The following is a 21,481-nucleotide window of genomic DNA, read 5'->3' as shown; positions in this document are numbered from 1 at the left end:
ATGTAGCTTACAAACATAACTGTCAAAGTTGAGGATTGTGAGCCTCAACCAACTTTGTACACTCAGATGACTAAGACTTTTCTATTCAGGAGACTAACCAGCAACCTTCAGGACAGAAATACTGGGAAAAGCACTCCCTTCATCTCATACGTAAACTATTAGTAGCATTGACGGACATATTAAACTATGAGGGAAACCCAGGATTCCTCTCCATTATCAAGTCCTTTTGTATCAGACTGGTTACATAATTGTATATATAGTCACTTGGTGACATCTGCGTGACACTCAGAACCCTATCCGAGCATTTGAACCTAGAGCAAGGACAAATTGAACAAGGAATTCTTTTCTTGTAAAATCATTGTTGCTGAGGCAACACAAAAGAGGAAAGGTGTCAAAGAACTAGCATTCTATTGGCATAGGTAATATGTAACTCTTAACGAAACGGGTTCAGAACCGAACGCGAAGATGCACATTTTTGGGAAAGAGTATTTACTCATGACAGGTCTTTCGTCTGAACAATTTCGTCATTTCTGGAAGTGTTTCAACATTTCTGGATGTTAAATGCTAATAATTCAGTGATTCTTTGCAATCAGGCATTTTTATCTATCGATCCTTTGAATGTTCCAGCTTATCAAAAGGATGAATCACAGGCAAAGCAAAATCAATCAGGCTTCAGGATTAATCCGTAACTCGACTGATTGTATCAAGAGCTTCCGAAACTTTTCACAGTGATTAGAAATGAAAGTGAAAATTATGAATTTATAATTTCATTCATTAAGTGACGGCGAAGTCTTTAATGTTAGTTATCTTCTATGCCGATTCATATCTAGATAATTTGTGTCCAACTCATTAGCAGAGGTACCTATGTGTACCTGCTTGTCTATTTGTTTAGGAAACAATGAACAATCATAAAAATAGAAATTCATTATATCTGAAGCATCGACTTCCTAACAGTAGTTTTCAATTAATTAAGTTTTAGAATCGATACTACCGAGGTGGTGAAATCTCATTCCTTAATGAGGAAACGAGTAAATGCTTTTCCACCATAACTGAAGCGTTATATACATCCTCAGATGGTGGCTTTTGAATTGTAAGATATTGAGAAAAAACACGATTAATTAAACTTATTTATGATTTGAATCAAGATTCTAAGAATATTGCTTTCAAGGAGAAACTGCATATTAGATCTTCCTTGAATAACTCAACTATTCGTTATGATTTACGGAGAAAATTTCCTGTTCAAATTGATCTGTATTTCTGGCTAAAATTAATGGTATTAGTTGATATTGTCGTGATATTAATAAAATTTGTATGATGTTTACTCAGCACGTGGAATAACAAATTGTTTATCTCCTTTGACCAATCGAGGAGCAAAGATTAAGCTAAAACGCCGTCCTGCAGGAGAGTGAGGTTCTCATACAAGACTTTTAATTTCGTTTCCGCCGGAGAAGATGAATGTAAAGGGTGAAATCCGCCTCGTTATCAATCAGCTAATTAACTCAATTAACACGCAATAACTCGAATACCGATGAAGATCTGCAGGTTGATTCATGTGGAAGTCGCAAATCAGGTAGAGAGAGAGAGAGAGAGAGAGAGAGGAGAGAGAGAGAGAGAGAGAGAGAGAGAGAGAGAGGCGGGGGGGCGGGGGTGGTGGTGTGAATACAAGTCTATTTCTTGTTTTAATGTGTTATTTCATACATGTTTGAAGGATACTAGTCAAGGAAAGAAAAGGAAGGCATTAGTTAGGGTACGTGACATAATAAATATATTGATAAATAGCATATCAAACTGAAGCCTTTACAGTACATCAATACGACTTGGGATCACTTCTGGCCTGTGGTCGAACTCCAAATGGTTTTAATTGGTAATAACCACAAATTTATGTATATCCCAGTGTTCTGAGAGAATCATAGGACGAGTAAAGGGGAATAATCCTGAGAGATGATGACAAAAGTAGTGGTCGCTGACGAACGCCATGTGAGTGTCTGAACATGAGAGAGGATAATTACTAAGTAGGTTTTATGCGTAAATCACAACATAATATCCTAAAATTTTTCTGAAAATAAAAATAATATTCCTTGTTTTTTTATGTTTTTTTCGAGTATTATAGTTTCTTAAAACAGAATTAAGTATACTGATATATTTAACATAAGCACACACACACACACACACACATACATATATATATATATATATATATATATATATATATATATATATATATATATATATATATATATATATATATATATATATATATATATATATATATATATATATATATATATATATATATATATATATATATATATCGACAGGGTAACGAGGGAAAGCACAGAGCATTTTCATGATTTATTGTGCCGACGTTTCACAAACCATCTCAGTTGCATTTTCAAGGCTGCAAATATTTGAACACCATATTACTCGTAATACTCTTAGAATATTTCGACAAAATACATAGATTTACTACATTGACATCCTCAGTAAAAGCAAAATATATAGCAGAATAGTGAAATTTAAAAACAAATCAGAATACAAAGATATAAAAAGAACGTAAACTTAAAAAACTAAAAAATGTAAAAGACGTAAAATAATCTTGACACCACTGGTTACATCAATATATTTAAAGTGAGACAAAACAAAATTAGTAAAAAACCAGCAAAAAAAAAAAAAAAAAAAAATTGAAGGTCAAAATAAAATTAATAATGCCAAAGAAGAAACATAAAAAGCGCAAAAAACACTACGGAGTAAAACACCCACCCAGCGGGCAGTATCAAAGAAAACTAAACAGAAGAACCTTCAGAGACCGAGAAACGAAAAAGACGAAGTGCAACGGGCCATTACGTAATGTACAATTGGATGGAGGAATTCTGCGAGTTTAACGACGGAACTAGCTTTTTTATCATTATGGACTCTAAGACGTGAAGTTCGTTTTCATTTTGTATGTGTCCTATGATTTGGAAATCTTTGGCCTCTATGTGTGTTTTACAGATCTTTGAGTGATTCCAGATATTTGATTGTTCTGGATTGGACAGTCTACCCCCCACTGTCCTAAAACTTACTCCTCTATGAGAGTCCAAGCGTACTTTTAGGCTTTTGTACATCCAAATAGGTCCTTGACTACATCTAGGAGCAATTTGTATACAACAGGATGTAAACATTGGTCAGACTTGTCCAATCCAGAACAATCAAATATTCTAGGAATCACTCAAAGATCTGGTAAACACACAAGAGGCCAAAGATTTTTCAAATCATGTCATCATTGAAAACGAACTTCACGAATTTGTCCATAATGATAAAAAGTACATTACGTTAAATCATCAGAATTCCTCCATCCAATTGTTTTCATGTAAATACTAATGAACTTGCAAAATTGGAAGATGGTTTTTTCTCGGAAGGTTCTTCTGTTTAGTTTAAAATGAAATAGTCAAGAAATGGGTGTTTTACCCGTAGTGTTTTTGCGCTTTTATGACTTCTTCTTTGGCATTATTAATTTTATTTTGACCTTCAATTTTTTCGTTTTTTTTTTTTTTTGCTGGTTTTTTCTAATTTTGTTTTGTCTCACTTTAAATATATTGATGTATCTAACCAGTGGTGTCAAGATTATTTTACGTCTTTTTTAATTTTTTTAAGTTTTTAAGTTTACGTTCTTTTTATATCTTTGTATTCTGTTTGTTTTTTTAAATTTCACTATTCTATATTTTGCTTTACTGAGGATGTCAATGTAGTAAATCTATGTATTTTCGAAATATTCTAAGAGTTATTACGAGTAATATGTGTTCAAATATTTGCAGCCTTAAAAAATGCAACAGAGATGGTTTATAAAATTTCGGATTCTAAAGGTGATGAAAAGAGAGTATGTGCTTTCCCTCGTTACCCCGTCGATGTGGATTTGAGCAGTGGCTCCTGTTATGATTGTATATATATTTAACATAAGCACACACACACACACACACACACATATATATATATAAATATATATATATATATATATATATATATATATATATATATATATATATATATATATATATATATATATATATATATATATATATATCGACGGGGTAACGAGGAAAGCACAGAGCATTTTCATGATTTATTGTGCCGACGTTTCACAAACCATCTCAGTTGCATTTTCAAGGCTGCAAATATTTGAACACCATATTACTCGTAATACTCTTAGAATATTTCGACAAAATACATAGATTTACTACATTGACATCCTCAGTAAAAGCAAAATATAGCAGAATAGTGAAATTTAAAAACAAATCAGAATACAAAGATATAAAAAACACAAGAACGTAAACTTAAAAAAAAAACTAAAAAATGTAAAAAGACGTAAAATAATCTTGACACCACTGGTTACATCAATATATTTAAAGTGAGACAAAACAAAATTAGTAAAAAACCAGCAAAAAAAAAAAAAAAAAAAAACGAAAAAATTGAAGGTCAAAATAAAATTAATACTGCCAAAAGAAGAAACATAAAAGCGCAAAAACACTGCAGGTAAAACACCCACCCAGCGGGCAGTATCAAAGAAACTAAACAGAAGAACCTTCAGAGACCGAGAAACGAAAGACGAAGTGCAACGGGCCATTACGTAATGTACAATTGGATGGAGGAATTCTGCGAGTTTAACGACGGAACTAGCTTTTTTATCATTATGGACTCTAAGACGTGAAGTTCGTTTTCATTTTGTATGTGTCCTATGATTTGGAAATCTTTGGCCTCTATGTGTGTTTTACAGATCTTTGAGTGATTCCGAATATTTGATTGTTCTGGATTGGACAGTCTACCCCCTGTCCTAAAACTTACTCCTCTATGAGAGTCCAAGCGTACTTTTAGTAGCCTAAAAGTTGTACATCCAACATAGGTCCCTCGACTACATCTAGAACAATCAAATATTCGGAATTTCAAAGATCTGTACAACGTTGGATGATTTCCAAACATTGGACTCAGCTTGTCTTTTGAAAACGAACAGAGAGAACCAGTCCATAATGGGTTCTTCTTAGGTTAAACTCCTGCAGAATTCTCCATCCAATTGTAATTACTGTAATTTGCACATCATTTCGTGGCTCTGAAGGTTCTTCTGTTTAGTTTCTCTTGATACTGCCCGCATACATTTTTAATTTGGGAATAGTTTGCGCTAGAGATATGTTTCTTTTTGGCATATGAGTATTTTATTTTGACCTGAGAAAGAGTTTTTTTTTTTTGCAGGTTTTTACTAATTTTAATTTGTCTCACTTTAAACGTTGAAACATGGTGTCATTATTTTTCGTCTTTTTTAAAGAACTAAACAATTCTGCTATATTTTGCTTTTTACTGAGGATGTCAATGTTTTGTAAATCTATGTATTTTGTCGAAATATTTAATTTTGTCGAAGTTACTATGGTGTTCAAATATTTGCAGCCTTGAAAATGCAACCGAGATGGTTTAAACGTCGGCACAATAAATCATGAAAATGCTCTGTGCTTTCCTCGTTACCCCGTCGATGTGGATTTGAAGTGGCTCCTGTTAATTGTATATATATTTAACATAAGGCTTTCACACACACACTATACATATATATATAAATATTTATATATTTTCCACTGGTATATATATATATATATATATTAAGGTAGTATATAATTTATATATAATATATATATTCTCGACGGGGTAACTAGGAATAAAAATAGTTCATGATTTATTGTAATTTTAAGTTGACCATCTCATTTGCATTTTCAAGGGCAAATTGACACCATATTATCTTAATACCTGGTTTAGTTTCGACAAAATACATTAAATTAGGTATTTATTTTGTAAAACAAAATTGTTTTCCTAAATTTTCAAATCAGGTACTTATAATAAAATACTTAAAAAACTAAAAAAAATGGTACCTAAAATAATCTATCACCACTGTTTACAAATTAAAAAATTTAAAGTGAGTTTTCCAAAATTATAAAAACAAAAAAAAAAAAAAATAAATAAGTAATTGATCAAAATAAAATTAACTAAGCCAAAACTTGAAAAACTTATTCGCAAAAAACACTCTGTTCAGAGTAAAACACCCATTGGTTCTCTATCAAATACAAAGAAACAAAGAACCTTCAGAGTTGTTTACAAATACAAATATATTTACCCTAATGTACAATTGGATGGACCTATTTGGATGTAACAAAAACTACTAAATCATTTGGACTCTCATAGACGTAAGTTTTAGGACATTTTTAGACTGTCCAATCCAGAACAATCAAATATTTGGCCTCACTCAAAGATCTTTGAGTAAAACACACATAGAGGCCAAAGATTTCCAAATCATAGGACACGTACAAAATGAAAACGAACTTCACGTCTTAGAGTCCATAATGATAAAAAAGCTAGTTCCGTCGTTAAACTCGCAGAATTCCTCCATCCAATTGTACATTACGTAATGGCCCGTTGCACTTCGTCTTTCGTTTCTCGGTCTCTGAAGGTTCTTCTGTTTAGTTTCTCTTTGATACTGCCCGCTGGGTGGGTGTTTTACTCCGTAGTGTTTTTGCGCTTTTATGTTTCTTCTTTTGGCAGTATTAATTTTATTTTGACCTTCAATTTTTTCGTTTTTTTTTTTTTTTTTTTGCTGGTTTTTTACTAATTTTATTTTGTCTCACTTTAAATATATTGATGTAACCAGTGATGTCAAGATTATTTTACGTCTTTTTTACATTTTTTAAGTTTTTTAAGTTTATGTTCTTGTGTTTTTATATCTTTGTATTCTGATTTGTTTTTTTAAATTTCACTATTCTGCTATATTTTGCTTTTTACTGAGGATGTCAATGTAGTAAATCTATGTATTTTGTCGAAATATTCTAAGAGTTATTACGAGTAATATGGTGTTCAAATATTTGCAGCCTTGAAAATGCAACCGAGATGGTTTTGTGAAACGTCGGCACAATAAATCATGAAAATGCTCTGTGCTTTCCCTCGTTACCCCGTCGATGTGGATTTGAGCAGTGGCTCCTGTTATGATTGTATATATATATATATATATATATATATATATATATATATATATATATATATATATATATATATATATATATATATATATATATATATATATATATATATATATATTTACAGTCAACATGCGTAATCAGTCATTACGTAATGACTGAAATTTCAGTCATCACGTAATGACTGATTACAATATTGATGTCACATATATATATATATATATATATATATATATATATATATATATATATATATATATATATATATATATATATATATATATATATGTATATATGTAAATCTTGGTAGGTTTCTGGTATGAATTCCTAACAACTTAATATTTTTATAACCTATATAAAACCATAGGTTTCGCTGTAATCTCCTAGAAGGTATATTTTAAAAACATTTGACTCCCATGATATTACCTGGAACTCGTTTCCATAAAAGTGTTTTTATTTTTCTGTAAAAAAAAAGGCTATTCAGATGGTTTTGCCTGTCCGTCAACACTTATTCTGTCTGCAGTTTTCTGTCCGCCCTCAGATCCTAAAAACTACTGAAGCTAGAGGGCTGCAAATTGGCATGTTGATCATCCACTCTCCAATCATCAAACATACCGAGTGTTGCCTTCTAGTCTCGGGAGTTTTGATTTTATTTAAGGTTAAAGCTAGCCATAATCGTGCGTCTGGCAACGCTATAGGACAGGCCACCACCGTGCCGTTGCTGAAAGCTTCTTGGGCCACGGCTCATACAGCATTATATGCTGTACAGAAAACTTATTACGCCGAAGAAGTTTTTTTTTTTTTGCTACACTTTCAAAGTGCTCCCAATATACCCACCACACAGTCAGAAACGAGTGACATCAATAATTCTAAACTTCTAAATAACACCAGACTTTCAAATAAAAATCAGCTGTTTGTCGACGATAAATAAATATTCAAAACTGATGTATTATATTAGTATTTAGATCAAATCCACACACAGGGCTGAAAGAGTTTAAAAGACTGGTACTTGTTTTGAGCAAGACTTGTAAGATAAGTGTTTCATCAAATTTAGATTTTATCAGCATGCATGTACTAGAGAAATACATTAGATGTATATTTATAAAGCTTACAATTGTTGTCTAAATACATTATTTTTCAGTGGCACAATGTTTATCCATTAAAGGACCCACTGACAACTCAAAGAGGATTCTCTACAAAAATCTCTTCAACATATAGAGAACACAGTTACGAGATTTCGGTATTAATCCTTGTGGTTCATTATGCCGATGATCAGTACTGAACCTTTTTCATACAAGAAGAAACTAGGAGAAATGTAAATAAGCAGGAGGATGGGAGAGACCGTGGTGGCGACGACGTTGACTGTCATTTGTCATGTGAAATTGAGAAAGGTGCATTAGAAAAAATCCCAGGAAAATCTTACAGCTTTGTCATGAAAAAACTGGCAATCCGTCTCTCTCTTTAAAGTTTGCAATGGTCCTTTGGTCACATATCCAGGTGACTGCTTTGATTTTTAAGGATTAATGGAGTATTTTCCACCTGAAATTATAGTGCAAATTTTAAGATTTTTGTTATGATGAATTAAAAGTAAGAAACGTAGAAACATTTCACCATTCATCCAGATCACGCAGAGGATAATGAGAGAGAGAGAGAGAGAGAGAGAGAGAGAGAGAGAGGCGGGGCGGGGAGAGGGAACAGGTTCTTTGTAAGGTATAAAGCTAATGAGAAATAACGGAGATTTAATGAGCCTCGCTTCAGTTCATACTGACATAAATGTAGATAAGGTTGATTAATATTTTTTTTCCTGCGTGGCTTTTCTCAGTCAGTGCTCGTTCTTCGTGTGTTGACTCTGAAACTATTGATGCCTGAAGGCTGAAGAATATCATCTTATACTCATTATTCATGACTTGAGGCTAGCTTTTACACATTAGAATAGTCATTCTTCTCAATTACTCTCTGCCCCGGGGGTTCTACTACTTTCAGTTTATTTTACTAAAAACAAAAATTCCAAAATTAATATCATCAGGAAAACTCTAATTATTTTATTTAAAATCGCAACTTACTTATCTGGAAAGTTGAAAAACAAAACTACACAGAGATATCAATATCGAGAACCATTAATGGAAGGTATTTACAAAAAAATGTTGGAAGCTATTTTCAGTTCAAGCAATCTATTCTGCAAGGGAGGTAGAATGAAAGAGCGAGTCATGTGAACTAGAGGATATTGTAATCTACAATTATCATATAAGGGTATCCTCAACAAACATCACGAAAATGATAGTCACCCAAGAACACGTGAGTTCCCTACCCAACAGCGCCTCCAAACGGAGGCTGGTCGGTCGATGTTTCCAATATGAAATTTTCACTATCTTCTAACTACAAAATGTCAGTAAGCTTTTAAAGTTATTCACATAAACAAATAAAAGGACCACATAAATTATGTAAGGATTCTAAGATCTTGAATACATACAACCACAAACTTCTTTAATTATTCATTCATGTAAATAATAGTATCGTGACAATTACATCATAACGGAAATAGATTTCACTCCATCTGAAATCTTAATTTGAAATACTTTCATTAAAATTTATATTCCAGGTAAGCAAGCCAAGCAATTTATTTTATTATATTTACTGCAGTATATTAGAAATTGAAAAATTACATTCTACAGTATTCATGTGTAAGTATTTTCTTCATTATAATTTTTTCCACTTGATAATTAACCCCACTAATCTTGTTTTCAATTATTACCAGCGAATATTAACGCTTATGTAGGACAGATAAGCCGTTGTTGATCCTGTATTGAGCATATAATTTTGTTGAAACAAATTAGTGGCAGAAAAAAAATGTTTGCTTGACAGTCCTGTCTCCTGGGTCTGAATGTAATCTTTACTGATAAACGAGGCTCATTCGGTAGGTGGAAGATTTATTTTGCTGGTTTATGTTAGAAAATGAGGTTTTATTGCAGCGCAGCTAAACACTTTGATTAGCCCTCTTTCATTGTGTTGTAATTGCTTGATGTTTTTATTACTTATTTATTACAAATTAATGACAGCCTTGCTATATAGGAGATGAGATGCCACAACATTAAAGTAGTGTGGGCAGTGTATTTTTCTTTACTATTTAAGCGCCCTTCGCTATAATTTCCAGTCACCCAGTTATAAACTGTTTCCTCTTCAACTAACGTATTCTTGGTGTAATATCCTGTTGCATATCTGAATGTTAATATGATTCATAAGCAATTTACAGTTTCTCTGATACTAACCACGGACTGTAATATACTTCTAAAGCCAGACTTCTGTCTCTCAAGTCTATGTTTTGAATTTCAATATATTTATTTAGCAAGACAAAAGTACCAAACAATTAAAGAATAATTTCGAAAAGCGCGTGAAATTAAAAACGGAAATGGGCTTGAGACGAAAATTTCGTGATGAATAGTTGTTCAGATCAGGAAATAGCATATCTGAACGCGGATGCCCAAATCACATCCGTATTCTGACTTCAAGTCAAATAACTTGACACAAGATATCGGATCCAAATCAGGGTTCCTTTGTAAGTGGGTGGATGAACATTATCTTAGGGATTATATCGTATTTAAAACAATAAATACTTTACATGTTCCAATTTACTGCTCACGAAGAAGCAAAGCAACACGGGCTGTTGTGGAAGATTACAAAAAAGCCTTGACAAACAACTTGGTACAACGGTGAAAAATAAAGCGTAGCTTCAAAAACAGGTGGAAAGATGACAACTACATGCATAAAGAAACAAAAAGAGTAAATACCATGCTCCCAACAGCTAAGTAAGAAAGAGAATTGTCTCAGCAGGCGTTTATGAATTAAAAAAATAATTATAATAGTGTCCACAAAGCCTCCGAAAACTTAGTATGGGTACTCCAGAGAATTCCGGAGACAAAAATATAATATCGTGGTTTCTAAAACCAGAACTAAATTATACATAACCACCATCAAACTTTTTCGTATTAGTTGGGATACTGTCGACAATGTTCACGTACAGTATTTCACATGGCAGCCACTTCTAATATTGAAGTGAGAGATTCAACAGAAAGTATAAAAAACAAGTCAGCTAATTAATTCGACTTTAATCATAGTTCGGTGACCAAGTTTGCAGAAATAACTTGTGACGATATGTTTGATTTCTAAGAAATGTTTCATTGCACCAATCGGCATTTGCAATTTCCCGAAACTACAGCCGAGAGAAAGTAATTTATCATTACTAAAATTAATTACTTGTTCTTTGTGTTCACAGACCTCTATTTCCTTATTAAGAGAACTATTTTGAATTCTGCTGGTGCCCATTTAGTATATTCGAAAATGGACAAGAAAATGGGAGATGAAACTTTCAACAAGAAAGTTCGATAAAATTTGTCATCCATGACCATGGAAAAAAAGATGGGCGCAACAGTTCAAACCTGTCCCTGCTTGAGATTTTTTTTTATATAAGTTCCCTTCCCTTTTTTCCACTGAAGTGAAGGAAAACACTGAAAAGTGCAATGGGGTTTTTGAGTAATTTCTATTTTTGAGTAGTGAGGAGAATGACACTTTAGAATGGTCCCAACTGGTGTTCACATACAGGCCCATAACAGCGTTATAGAAGCCGAATAATAATAATAATAATAATAATAATAATAATAATAATAATAATAATAATAATAATAATAATAATAATAATAAAAATAATAAATGTTCTTCATGAGGACATCGTTCCAGCCTGTCACTGGCATCCTAATTTCACTCAATTCTTTTACCATCTTGTTCATCTCCTGTGATGAAATAAGTCTTTTGGGCTGGTTTTCAGCTTTCCCGATTAATCTTCATAAGATGAAAATGGAAGCAACTCATCATTTTTTTTCTCCACTAACCTAATCTCATTTGGTAAAAGTCACTGTCAATGCTCTTAAGTCTACATTATAGGCTATTCAGAGAGACTCATTCATGCAAATCCTTTATCGCGATGCCTTTCGGTGTGGTAATAGAACGTCTGCGATGACGTCTTTAGGGACAAATGATAATCCAGGATGAGAGGGTTTATCAACTAAAAATCTTCCTCTTATATTGCAAGTGCTGGATGGTTTTCAACTTCTAGAGAAAACCCATTTGAAGACCGCAAAATTACTAGACGTCATAATGGTCTTTATTTATAAAGGTACAGCCTAACTTTCGGTAACATACATGCTGCATTTTAATGGTCAGTCATACACAACTTCTTCAAGTCCAATGGGAGGAAAAAGATATGCAAAAATATATAAAGATGAAACAGATGAATATATATTTGAGTAATGATAACTATAAGAGTATCTAAACAAAGAAAATGGTAGGGGCATAACATCACATAAAGTTAATGATACGTTGAATATTGCGTTAAGAAACTGAAGTGAAATATTACAACCAAAAATATTATCATAATGAAACGAAAACATCTCTAGAAAATATTGTAGACTGAAAAGATATTATCAAAGCAAAAAAAAAAAAAAAACTATACAATACAAACAAAATGTAATTAAGACAAGCATCCAATGTAAAAAGTGTTCAAAGATAGTTAATTGTTCAAGTTTTGGGTCAGAAAAGTCACGGGATGCAAGACGAAGTGAAGAGTCTTCATATGATATTCAAGAAGTCATTTGAAGAAAGATCAAAATGTAACCCTGTTTATAATGGGTCCTCGTAGACGACCCTTCGGTTAGCCTAATCTTATCTTTCTTAATAAGTGAATTTCCCTGAAAAAGTAAAGAAGTGATTTTTTGGATTCATAATGTATATAATTTACATAGATAAATTTTCATCTCAGTATTGTAAACTGTTTTGCATGTAATCGTAAATGTGCTTTCGCATTCAGTTTCATATATAAATTCAGTGACTGCCCTCAAAATTTTAGAAAAAAAAAAAAAAGCATAATGCGTTATTTACATGTGAAATTTTAACTAGTTTTAAATTTGAACTTAAATCCCCAACTGCCGTTTTCTTTAATAGCTTTTGGAAAATGAATCCACACCACTTCATCTTGATCACTTTCCTCAGCTAAATTTTAAATATAAATCCAGCCAAAAAATTATTGCCTATATTTTCGTTGCTTTATGTCAGTTCTTGCAGTCTGAGTGTGAACTTACGGAAAATGTTGAAAGTTTATTCCAATTCTTGAATTATATTGTATTTATTTTCGAAATATAAGAAATTTTGTTCTTTTCAAAGTGGTATTCCATAAGATTAGAAACAATCTTCAACAGTGACTATTTAAAATGCTGGGTTCATCGAGAAAACTCTTTTTTTTATTTTCTATACAAATAAAGTAGCTAATTTGAATTTTTTTTATCAACAGACTGTCTTTGTTAAATGATTGTCATTTTTCTGTCTACTTTTCCTCACCACTTCTATACTGCTCATTGTCTTAACAAGAGGATGTCACTGATCAAAATCCTGTTTTGTTGCATTTTACAGAAATAAGTCAACAGCCGGTTTTATTTATTCTGTTTAAAATTCCTGTAATATCTCATCATTTTTTCATATATGTACTATAAAGAATTTTCATGCACTCACGTTCATTCGGCGGCATTCTACAGACCGAAGATAATGTTATATATGAATTTAATGATTTATAAAGTCGTTAACTCTTTTAAACAGAAATCAAGGATGCAGTTAGTGAAGTCCCTGAAATTTGAGCTTTGTTGTCATAGATGCTCACTCAGGGCGAACTGCATCCTCATTAATAAAATCTCAATTATTACTTTGATTTTTATTTCTATTTATCACTGATGTACCTTTACAAAACTTCTTAAATGCCATGGTTATTTTGATTTATAAACACGTTACACACACAACACACACACACACACACACACACACACACATTTGAGCTTTGTTGTCATAGATGCTATAGGGCGAACTGCATATATATAAAATATCATATTATATATTTTTATTTCTATTTATCACTATATACTGTGATATATATAAATATATATATATATATACCCATACACATACATACATACCAACATAGATGCATATATATATATATATATATATATATATATATATATATATATATATATATATATATATATATATATATATATATATATATATATATATATATATATATAAAGACAAAATCACGAAGGAAAGATAAACAATGGAGTGCTGCAAGGCCTTTGGACTTATAGTCTTTTACTTAGTAGACTGAAGAAATAAAAAAATAAGTTGAGCCTATCGTTTATAAAACCTCTTAAATACTTAACCAAGTTTTGTTAGTTCTGCTAATTCTTCAATTGTGTTGGATTCCAAGTACATATTTTTTTCTTTGTAATCCCCATCTGTCGTTTATATGAGTTTTATTTGTAAACTTACTTTTATATTTCTTCAGTCTGCTAAGTAATGGACTATACAGTAAGTCGAAAGGCCTTGCAGCATTCCATTGTTTCTCTTTCCTTCGTGGATTTTGTCTTTATTTATATATATTCATCACGTTCTATATTTTCGTGTTTCAGTTATACATACTTCATATATATATATATATATATATATATATATATATATATATATATATATATATATATATATATATATATATATATATATATATATATATATATATATATATATATATATATATATATATATATATATATATATATATATATATATATATATATATATATATATATATATATATATATATATATATATATATATATATATATATATATATATACATATACATATATATGTGTGTGTGTGTGTGTGTGTGTGTTATATAAGAGAAATAGAGTGGGAGAGAGTATTATAATTGCATATCATTTCAGTAAAATCCATTGAATAAATTACTTTAGGCTTTTGGTCAATATTCCTCGTGACGAGTTTCAGAACAAAAGGATCAAGAGATTTCATTCCGTGAAATGGTTGAAAGGCTATTGTACCGTTTTTTGGTAAAAGCAAAGAGCAAAAGAGATTAGCTCTGCAAAAATTCACTTTGATTTTCCGATACAATGAAAATCCATAGAAGACACATTGGTTTTCAGAATAGTTTTTTCCTTTCAGTTATTTTCCTTGTAATTTTTTATTCTTTTTCAGTGTTTTCTGGTAATGAAATTTTTTCACGAAATAGGAAACTGCTTCGTGGACACAGTAAATTCATTATAAAAAGGAACGAGAGCTCGACGTTCCTGTCTTTCTTTTACTACTATTCAAAAATTTCTATCTTTTCCTAAAATTAAAGTTGGTATGGCTTGTATTTAACAAAGAATATATAAGGTTATTATATGCGGAAAACAGGCACATCAACCACTCTGATGAAATTCATAGTTTTCGTGCATCGTCAACTTACTGGACTCAATCCGGTAGAAGAGGTAGACAAGACACGATAAACTCAGACCACCTTTGCGACGACTTGTGGCCACCATGGTGACGTCAGCGATGGAGGTCTCTTTGTATAGGTATAGTCATTGTCGTGAGCATCCGTATGTTTTATACCAGTATGTGTTAATAGTCTGTCAGATTATGGCCTGTTTCCTCAGAGTTGAAATTGCCATAAGAATTGAAGGATCTGCTTGAACTTTAAGTACGACATAATGTGCTGTGTTTATATTTGACATTTGCTCTAGCTTATATTGAAAACATTCTGGGGAATATTGCTACCATGAGCAATTGTTCCAGACCAGCAATGAAAGTGACGTGACCTTCAGTCTGCACCTGAATCCGATCGGATCTAATAATGACCCATAAACTGATCGCTGTAAATCTTTCCTCGGAAATATGAAATCGAATAGCTATTGCAAGGACATGGAGGTTGTTTTCTAAAATCATAAATACCATTATTTTTATACAAACTTTTCAAAAAACATTTTTCTTAATGACTAAATGTAAATTTTTCTATTAAGCAAAATCTGTACAGATCTCTTTCATTTCCACTAGCTAAAATAGAACAGAGAAAAGGGTAAATAAGATTGCTAAAGAAATTACTTTGCCGGAATGCACAAAAGTCCATATCATTAAATCAGATGAACAGGAAGTGACCACAATGAATGTTATTTGGCTTTTTAGAAAAGTATATTTTCAGGCACAGCTTCTTCAGCTGGATCTATTTTCTTTCAAAGAGGGCGCAATTAATACTTAAATATTTAAATGCTTGTACAGACTCCAGGCCTAAAGATAAGATTGAAGGGTCTGGAAAAGAACTCGTTAAGGTCGATGAAGTTTTGCATTGCCGAAAGCAATAGAAGAGGATGGTTTATGCAGATTACAAGAATCATGGATAACAAAGGAGGAAATATAAATCATAAAAAAATGGAAAAACCGGACACCGTATTGAAGTTACTTGTTCATAAAATTTGAACTCTGGCACACAAGGAGTATCTTAACTGCTCAAGAGGAATTAATAAAAAAATTATCTCAAGAAAAAAAAATAAATAAAATAAGAACAGTGACCAGGATACTCCCTGTCAAAAAGAGGGACAGTCCTTTTCACCCATTAGCACAGTATCCAAAGGAAAAGTGATGAGGCCACCGAATGCCCTAAACAAAACGAATCATTTGGCGCTCAATTTACCTTCAATTAAAGAGTATCTTAGAGTAGATGTTACTGAATCTTCGTCATCTCGGCCAGCCTGGAAATATCTCAAATAAACACAATATGTAAATCTTCTAAGATAAGCGTATTGCCATGTTTTTAATCATAGTTAAAACATTTATTCAAAACTAAACGCACTATGAAATTAACGTATACAGATTCAAAGCTCCCGAATATCACAGAGGTTTTAAGATTTCATCTATTCTCGAAACTGCAACATAGAAACGATGCTACGGGGAACTTTGCGAGACAAAACAACAAACTTATGAAATATACTATGAAAAGCTCCGTGGGAATTATTTCAAGGAATTCAACAAATACCCTTTGTACTTTAATCCCAAAGAATACATTACCGTCGTTCATTGGCAAATATGGTTTTTCTTTTGGCTGCTTGAGATACGACTTTCTGTCTCATATGATATCTAAAGCACATCAACACGAGACGCTAAATTCTGCTGAAAATCTCAAGTGAAATTGCAAAGCCCCATACAGCGGACCAGGGAACCGACACTTAATAGAGATAGCTAAATGACAAAGCAGCAAAAGAGGGACCAGGACACAGTTGATCAGAAGCAAATTTACGGATAGACGATCCACTTTGAAAAGAAATTTGTGTCATTCAGAAATGAGAGCTGATTCAAATGTCATAGTTATGAAATAAGGAGTTGGAAATTTTTATTCTCGTAGATCCCGTCGACAAAAGGAAATAAATGATTAACATTCTTCTGAAGAGAGAAAAAGATTGTACTGAGAAGAAATGAAAAAGTATATGTAATAAAAGGAAGAATTGCAATTTTGTTTTCATCTTCAATGCTTTTATCGTGGTTCTTGTTTTTATCATTTCCTTGTCGCTAGTTAATTCGTGGATCATAGTGGCTACTAGATTTACACAACATGCATGTTGTGCACACAAGTGCACACACACAGACACTGACATATAAACACACACACATGTATACATACCTCTATATATATATATATATATATATATATATATATATATATATATATATATATATATATATATATATATATATAGATAAATAGATAGATAGATATATAGATATAGATAGATAGATAGATAGATATTTGTATGTATGTGTGTATGCGTTTGTATGTGCGTGTCTGTGTGTGCGTATGTGTGTGTACTTGTGTTTATTATACACATGCACGTTGTGTAAAACTGTCATAAAAAAAGGACTAGAAGCATTGAAAATTAAAATAAAATTGCAATTCTTTCTTTTATTACCTATACTTTTTCATTTGTTCTCAGTACAATCTTTTTTTCTCTTTATAGGAATGTTAATAATTTATTCACCTTTGTTGAATGGATCTTCGAGAATTAACATTTCTCACCCTGATTCCATTAATTTGCATTTTGACTCACAAATTTCTTTTTCAACGCGTCTATCCGTAAATTTGCTCTTTTTGATCAACGGTGTCCGGTTCCTGTATTCCTGCAGTGTTATTTAGCTATCTATATTAAGTGTCATTACCTGGTCCGTTATATATATATATATATATATATATATATACATATATATATATATATATATATATATATATATATATATATATATATATATATATATATATATATATATATATATATATATATATATATATATATACACACACACACACACACACACACACATATATATATATATATATATATATATATATATATATATATATATATATATATATATATATATATATATATATATACATATATATATATATATATGGTGGCCTGAGTGGGCAGTAGGTCCTGAATGTCAGCTGAGTCAGCTATGGTTTACATTAATTGCATCTTCCAAAGTCGCGCGGTGCATGTGTGCCTGTGCGCGAATGAAGAGTCCTGTGCTATTTCACTTTTTAATTGGTACAGTTCTCTACTTTCCTAAAGAATCAGATGACTGTGTTTGACATTTTTCCTTACTTCCAATTATATGATATAATTACATCGCAACAGTCTTCCGTAAGAATGAAGAGAAGAAATAATTTCTCTACGTAAGTGGTCCGGGGAAGAGGACTCTGGAAATCACGTGTAAGAAGGAAATGAGAAGACTGGCTCTGAAGGGAATGCGGAAATATAGATTGATTTCGATTCTGTTTATATTTTTATGATACCTCAATGTATCTGGAGAATTAGAGTTTGGAAATAAATATTGAGCTATACAACTATTTAGATATAGGTCATTAGCAATATTTTCATATTTTATAGTTATTAGCAATTTTCACCTACTTTTACCTTTATGGGAAATATAAGTTACGAAAATGATAAAAGAAACAAAAACACGAACTGTTATCGAAAGATCACTCAGTCCACTGGATGTCATCTGTTCCAGCAAACCTCCATTCACCTTAATCTTTAAAGGGTTGAGATTTCAGGACCGGGAAAGAAAATGTAAAATTTCATTTCAATGAAATGAAGATGAATTTTGTACGAATAACAACTTTTCACCTATAATAATGCCACTCCTTTAAAACTGACAAACAGATATTTTACTTACTCGAAAACTCGTTGGGTGTCTTTGGTCAACCTTTCCCTGTCCAGGTATACACGCCCATAAAAAGCAAAAATATCTGGGATAAATCATATTGCTGAAAAAATTTCTGTCGGCCATTCCGTCCATTATTTATGCTAAGTACGTTCTTGTAAAAAAAAAAAAAATAAATAAAAAAATAAACCTTCTTCATAAATATATTTAACTTATAATAAATAAGAACGAGAATGGTGCATTTAACCAGTGCCTAGACAAAACTATTAAAGAAATTAAACTGTCAAATTCGCAGTATTATTGGCATATGCGAAAATTTACCAAGCATACATACATGCGAGTAGCCATGCAGCTCCCCGTCTCATGTTTGAACACATATATTATGTTCTAAAGTCTTCGCATTTGCCAGACTGAATTTAGCAGACACAAGCTTTTCAAAGGAGGATTGTGCTCTCTGATGTTGACAAGAGTACTCATGAAACTGCCAACCAGTGCAGTGGTTGGATTTACGTACTATCGTAACAGCCACAACCTCCTCAACGTTTCTATCTCTCTCTCTCTCTCTCTCTCTCTCTCTCTCTCTCTCTCTCTCTGTGTGTGTGTGTGTGTGTGTGTGCTTGTGTGTGTGGAATAGATACATAATATATGGCGATGAAGAAAAAGTTGACTGGAACTTTTTCACACACAAAATGGGAATGTAGATAAAGCTGACTGGTTATTACTTTTACGGAAAGATTTTCTGATTCAGTAGCTAAAATTTTTTCAGGTAGAAAAAGTGTTACATAATTTCTAGTTGCTGTAGTCCACTTCTCCAATTCCTGAAACTGGACCAATAATTTGCAAGTCACCCCAGGGCTTGTTGGCCATTTTTGGGGTACAAAAATTCATGCGTGACACCTCATACTGACTATGGCCACAGCAAAGTTTTTATTTCATTTTTTCATGATGCAAAGTTGGCTTGTTGCGATTTCGAAGCATTTTGGAGGAACTGCAGAGATTAGGAAGTGTTTAAAAGTGTTACCAAGAGGGAAAAGTTGTAAGCCAACAATAGCTAATGTGACGTTAAGGGGAAAAATACGAACCAGAGAGATCGAACAGTGAATGCTAATGTGGAAGGGGCGAGGATGGAATTTGAACATTCCTAAGTGTTTATTATACAAAAAGGGCGGAAGGTCATGGAAAACAAGACCACAGGCTTTCCATCCTAGTTTCCATGCAGGAAAAGAGGAAAATACAAAAACAAGATATGAGAGCAACAAACGATTGAAAATGAATGAAAAATCAGTAAAACGAAAGAAAATAAAATTAGGAAAAATTTTTGAGAAACCAAGGCAATGGCGCATTTGCTTTAAAGTTATAGTAAAACCACTCTAAATCTTATTAGAGGTTCTACGTATTGTAGTCAAGCAGACGCGTGGCGCAAATCCATTCCCTCTGTAAAAGTTTGCAGTTTATGAATTGACGGGTGAAATAAGTTTCACAGGCTTCGCTGCAAACTTCGAACTCTTGACCTTTTACATTTTTGCTATAAAATCTGCAGCTCTCTTTCGAAAGATGTCTCTGTTCATTTTCCTTCACTTCCTCTTTCAAACTTTCGGGTCCAGGTTCAGCCACTGTATCGACCATAACCGGCATTAAATCACATAAAAAGTAAGTCACGGATGGAAAGAAAAGTTGATTAACGATGGGATTCGTGGCTTTCATCTCAAAATTTCGATAAAAATAAAAGTAAAGCTCTTTAACCGACGGGAGCAAAACAAGCGCTGGAGAGGACGCAGAATAGAAAATATTTACGTTCTCCGCTGAAGGTCAGATTTTACCAGGAAAAGACAACGAAATGAAACTGCAGTGAACTTGTAATCGAACCATTAAGATGAAGCACATCGCGTATTGGCTTCTTCTACAGGTGCATAAGATCATAATAGATTGAGGTTTATTTTCTACCAACCACTCTTCTTCATGTTTTTAACGAAATTCCGCCTTCTCGTGTCGAATCCCGCTTCGTTTTTGATGGTGTATATCTCAGGTTTTTTTCTTAAATCAGATGCTTTTATTCATTTTGGTTATCATTTCAACTTCCGTTCGATTTCCTCCTTCAATTTAAAGTCTCTTTCAAGTATTAAGCAAATATCTCTAAAATAAGTTTCACACTAAAGCGAGTATGCATACATGCACACACACGAATATATATATATATATATATATATATATATATATATATATATATATATATATATATATATATATATATATATATATATCTGAAAGCAATCATTCGTATATATATATATATATAAATATTTATCACTATATCTTCAAGAATTCCCGAGTGCAATCAGTTCATTTTGTACTGTTTTAGTGTTCATATCACTTAAGTACCAAATAATTTATCATATATATTATAAATTCCT

Source organism: Macrobrachium rosenbergii, chromosome 13 (genome assembly GCF_040412425.1).
Source record: "Macrobrachium rosenbergii isolate ZJJX-2024 chromosome 13, ASM4041242v1, whole genome shotgun sequence".
Classification (NCBI taxonomy): domain Eukaryota; kingdom Metazoa; phylum Arthropoda; class Malacostraca; order Decapoda; family Palaemonidae; genus Macrobrachium; species Macrobrachium rosenbergii.
Note: the sequence above shows the minus strand (reverse complement) of the source record.